Here is a 6,166-nt window from a genome sequence, read left to right on the forward strand (position 1 = left end):
ATCCAATCTATTCTATCTCTGTGGGAGGCTGAAACATTGAAGCATGCATTTCTTTTTTCTAGACTTGATTATTGTAATGTCCTTTTTTCCGTTCTTCCTAGTTGTGCCACTAGAAGTCTTCAGCTCGTCAAGCTGCAGCTTGAAAAAAAAAAAACAAATTTGAGCACATAACAGCCATGCCAGCTTCCCTTCACTGGTTACCAGTGCAAGCAAGAGCTGATTTGAAAGTTCTTCTTTTAACATATAAGGCCTTGCATGGAGTTACACCTCCTCACTTAGCTGAGCTAATTACACCATACACTCCGGGAAGTCCTCTTTGCTCTCTTAGTGCTGGTTTTTTGGTCATTCCCTCAGTTAACAAAAAAATCAGTCATTCAAAGAGCATTTGCCTATCAAAGTGCACCTTATCTTTGGAATGGCCTGCCATTATGTGCAAGAGAAGCCCACTCAAGTGCGACTTTTAAATTGAGACTGAAAACCTACTTGTACTCCCTTCATTACAATGTGCTTTAGAATTTAGTCAAGTCTATCATCCTTGAAATTATCCATCCATCCATCCATCCATCCATCCTCTTCCGCTTATCTGAGGTCGGGTCGCGGGGGTAGCAGCTTAAGCAGAGAGGCCCAGACTTCCCTCTCCCCGGCCACTTCTTCCAGCTCTTCCGGGAGAATCCCATGGCGTTCCCAGGCCAGCTGGGAGACATAGTACCTCCAGCGTGTCCTGGGTCTTCCCCGGGGCCTCCTCCCGGTTGGACATGCCCGGAACACCTCACCAGGGAGGCGTCCAGGAGGCATCCTGATCAGATGCCCGAGCCACCTCATCTGACTCCTCTCGATGCGGAGGAGCAGCGGCTCTACTCTGAGCCCCTCCCAGATGACTGAGCTTCTCACCCTACCCTTGAAATTATATAAAAAATATATTATATTAAATTTGTTGACATACCTTAACTTTTTATGTTTTGATGTTATTTTATTAGTTATTATTCTTTTAACATTGATGTTATTTTATTTTAAATTCTGTTTTATTTGCTTATTTTATATCATGTCTCATGTATTCCTATAATTTGTACAGTGTACTGGGAATATGCTGCATGGTGATTTTGTACTTTAAATAAAGTTGATTGATTGATTGATTGTCCATTTTTTGCTGTTTTTTTCAGCCATTATTTGTATTTCATTTTGGGACTTTGATGGCTATTAATCTATTAATCACTAACTGACTCACTCACTCATCACTAATTCTCCAACTTCCCATGTAGGTAGAAGGCTGTAATTTGACAGGCTTATTCCTTACAGCTTACTTACAAAAGTTAAGCAGGTTTCATTTCGAAATTCTACATGTAAAGGTCATAACTGGAACCTACTTACGTACATATATACATCCATAGCCTGCAGTTCGGTCGCCGTGTGAGGCGGAGTTGCGTCCCTCATCGTCCCGCCTCCTACGTAATTGAGTGCCTGCCCATATAAGGCCGTCCGTTGGCAGCAATCCAATAGACACACTGCCGCTAAATATTCGCGGGTGAAGGACTGTGCGTATGCAAACGAAGATGAGATAGTCAGGGTTAGAATAGTGTTTGGCACAAACTCAGCAAAAGTGCGAGAGAAACGTTTAAGTGCCGGGTCTGAGCTAACATTAAATAAAGCCGTGGACATCGCAAGATCGCACGAGATAGCACAAGCACAGCTGAGAACCTTCGATGCATGTACTCCGAGTGGCTCATGTGAACTGACTGTGAACGCAGTACGCAGAGAACAAGCAAGAGCGCCAAAGAGCGCTGAACAAAAAACGCATTACACAATTGAGAAGGCAGCAAAAGAATACGAAGCGAGTGACGCATACAAGCATATTCATAACTTCAGCTACTGCGGAAACAAGGTCAATATCCAGCTAAAGGAAGACAGTGTAAAAAATGTGGTAAATTTCACTACTTCTCCGCTGCGAAGTGCAGGTATTTTGCTAATAATAATAATAATAATACATTTTATTTATTCATTGGCATCTGTCTAAACACAGAATACAGAACAATAGATAAAACACACATTATAAACAAAAGTAAAATACAAAAATTAAAATCAGACAGAGCAATTATAATCAAAGAGAAAAAGCAGTCTTAAACAAATGAGTTTTAAGTTTAGATTTGAAAAGTGAAAATGATTCAATATTTCTATAAGCTCAGATGGTAGTGAGTTCCAAAGTTGGGGAGAAGAGCAACTGAATGCTCTGCTCCCCTTGTTGGTAAGACGGACGAAGGGGACAGTCAAGTGGATGGAGGAAGAGGATCTAAGGGTACGGGAGGGAATGGCAACATGGAGGAGGTCGGACAGATATGGCGGGGCGAGGTTGTGGAGAGCCTTAAATGTTAACAGAAGAATTTTGAAGTCAATGCGGAACTTAACCAGAAGCCGGTGAAGCTGCTGCAAGACGGGAGTGATATGGTGAGTAGAAAGTGGGTTCTAGTAATGATGTGGGCAGCTGAATTCTGGACCAGTTGAAGCTTATAAAGAGATTTGCGAGAAAGACCAAAGAAAAGGAATTGCAATAATCCAGATGAGAAGTGACCAGGCTATGAACAAGGATAGCAGTGGTGTGGGGAGTGACGGAGGGGCGAATACGATTAAAGTAACGTAGGTGGAGATATGGAGACCGGGAGATGTTACTGATGTGGGACTGAAAAGATAAAGAACTGTCAAGGATGACACCCAGACTCTTAACATGTGGGGAAGAGGAGACAGAGGAATTATCAATAACAAATGAAAAGTGATCAGTTTTGGATCATGTTGAGTTTGTACCAATGAGGAGAACCTCAGTTTTGTCACTATTTCATTTAAGAAAATTTGAAGAAAACCAGGATTTGATTTCTGTTATGCAGTCAATAAGCGAGGAGGGTGCAAAGGAAAAAGTAGGTTTGCTAGTGAGGCAGAGCTGGGTGTCATCAGTGTAAATGTTATATTTACGAATGATATTGCCAAGGAAAAGGAGGTAAATAATGAAGAGGTGGGGTCCCAGGACAGAGCCCACCTGAAGTAACAGTGGTGGGTTGGGATATGATAGTTTTAAGCTGAATTAACTGAGTGTGGCCTGAAAGGTAGGATCTGAACCAATCTAGTGAAGTGTGGGTAATGCCAATGAAAGATAATCTATTGAGAAGAGTAGTGTGACAAATAGTGTCAAAGGCCGCACTCAGATCAAGAAGAATGAGAATAGTGATTGGTATTAGCCATATGTATATTAAAATCTCCCAGAAGTATTATGTTTGATGAAACAGTAGATAGGTGTATAAGTAAAACAGTAAAGTCATTCAAAAAGTCATTATTTGATTTAGGGGGGGCCATAAACAGTTGCAATAATCGTAGGAATAGGTCCAGTCAATTGACACACAATAGATTCATAAGAGCTGAAGGCAGTAACAGACAGCGGCAGGACTTTCCACTTCTCGTGATAAATGATATTGTGAGACCTACACCCCAGCTGGAGCCACGGGGTTGACAGATGTAAACAGACCCCAGGGGAGTGGATTTGTTAAGTTGGGAAAAGTCATGTGGTTGTTGCCATGTCTCGGTTTGACAGAAAAAGTCAAACTTACGATCAGTAAGGAGATCCTGGATGATATGCCCCTTGTTCGTAAGTGAGCAGATGTTCAACAAACCAAAGTTGACAATGGCGTTATCACATTTGGCAATGGTGTTAGCCAACCGAGCTAGGATGGCTAACAAACTGTGGTCAGCCACCCTGCCTATGTTACATGGGGGATATTGAGAACTGGACCAGATGGAGTTTATTATTTTCGAGGTGTCAGCCTGGAGACACCAGCAGGACCCATTTTGGATGTATCTCAGTTTTCTGATTCACATTTTATTGTAAGTTCTTCCACTCAGGATTCTGTCTGCTGTGGCGTTTGAGACGACTTTGAAATAGATGTTGTTGTGGCACCTGAAGTGGACGTTCCAATTCTACATCTTTTTTTCGGTGGCATGGGTATATTAGTGAAAAGCAGGACAATTATAATGTGTTACATGGTATTACATACGGAATAAGCACCACAGTGAGATGAATTTACCTTATTTAAAATATGTCGGAAAGTGTTTGTAAGGAGCAGCTGTGTTGAACCGTGCTGCCATCTAACGGACGTTGGCGATGGTAACTACAGAGAAAAGTGACGTACAACCGGTGCTGCGTCTGGGGAAAATGGTGGGGGAAGGATGCTGTCTTTTTAAGGCGAGTCTCTGTTCAAACGTGCTGCCATATAACGCACGTTGGCAAATGAAATACAACACTCTCAGTGCGTGTGGGGGTGTGACCCGCGGAAACACGGGTGTGTCTGCCAGTCATGCGCACTGGGATGTTCACGTTTTACATCCATACAGCAGTTCAACTTCACCCGATCAAAGCAGTCGGGCTTCTGATACTTGGACACTTCTGCCATCTCTTGGCAATTTAAAGAAACATGGATAAAGAGTGACGCACAGAGACCAAAGCTGCTGCTAGATGGCGCTGCCGTGAACGTCTGTTGCAACGTGCGGCCATCTTGTCGATGATAAGTACGGGGATGTGTGCCGAAGGTTGTGTCAGTGAAAAGATGCCCTGTGCTTCACCACGAACATTTTTCCCAACCAAACATACCCCATGGCCTTCTCCTGGTCACAAAGGAACCCCATCCCCAGTTTGGTGCCGATCGGACGCCCGGCACAGATTTGTATGGCGGACAAACAAACATACATGCACACATACACACATACATACATCGATCGACTCTACTTTATATATTAGATATGGTCTTTTTAGGAGACTTTTGGACTGTTCATGGTAATCAGAAGCTTGCTGTCTGTCAGATTAACGAGAGCACTTCTGATCTCTGCACTTCCATATCCCCACCCCTACTTTGGGCACCACCTTCATTAGCCATTGAATTGGTCAAGAAAGGTGACACTTAGTGGGTTGTTTAATTGTTCCCAACACACTTTTAAGTGCAATTCACGTGTGGTTGTCTCCAGATGCACAGTAGATATTATATGTCTGTTTGAGCGAGACTCACATTTCGCTGTCTTATTTAACAGCACAAGGAACCAGAGAGAATACATACTTCTGCAGTTCCATCATGCAATGCTTGATAATAGAACAGGAGCACTAACATATCAATGACCTGCAAATGACGGCACACTTCAGGACACCGATTGCACCTCGTTTGATTTTGGCAAATTGCAACACAGCCTTCTTCGTTGTCAAACCCCTTGGGCTGAGAACCCCTGCTTTAAACCAGTCAGACAGCCTGTGTGCCAAAGTAGAGTCCTCCTTACTTTTAAACATACAACATGGTGTTTTAGCTTCCTCCCACATCTGAGTGGTTTGGTGATTCCACATTATCCCTTGTAAACAAGTATGGAGTTGGACATGAATCAGAAGTCCTAAAAATCAGGCTGTTCTGGAAGTAAGAAAGACTCCTACATGGCACTTGCTGGATGAACCCAGTGTAGCATATGTATACAGTAGAGTCTCGCTTATCCAACCTTCGCTTATCCAACATTCTGTATTATCCGACGTCCCACCGCAAAAAAAACCCAAAAAAAAAACGCATAAATCGGCAACAAGAACTGCAAGTTGTGAGCGTGAGCATAGTCTATTTTTAATTGCTAAGTTAATTTTATCAGTTCAATTTTTCTGTTATTTTGTTGTAAAACATGATTACAGTGGATTATGTGGCCAGCCCTCTCTGGGCGTGTGTGTGTGTCTCTCTCGCTCGCGTGTGTGCGCACCTGTGTCTCTCTCGCAGATGCGTGTGTGTGTGCGTGTGTGTGTGTGTGTGTGCGTCTCTCTCGCATGTGTGTGCGTGCGCCTGTGTGTGTCTCTCTCACGCACTCTCTTGCTGCACAGGGAATACACAGGGAGAGACTGAACATGTGCGGAAATCATCAGCGCGCACAAAAACGAAAGGGAAACTGGCTCGTTCATATACCTAATGTGTGGTCGTGAACAGATGAAAAAGTTTGGCAAACCTTTTGACAATAACACGATTTGTACGTGTCTAGAGACGTTCATGAACTGAGGTTCGTAATGTGTAAAATTATAACATAGTTTGACGTTTAATAGGCTTTTTCTTAACACCTCCCATTATCCGACATTTTCGCTTATCCGACGTTCTACCGGCCCGTTTATGTTGGATAAGCG

This window comes from Polypterus senegalus, chromosome 3 (assembly GCF_016835505.1).
Source record: "Polypterus senegalus isolate Bchr_013 chromosome 3, ASM1683550v1, whole genome shotgun sequence".
NCBI lineage: Eukaryota > Metazoa > Chordata > Cladistia > Polypteriformes > Polypteridae > Polypterus > Polypterus senegalus.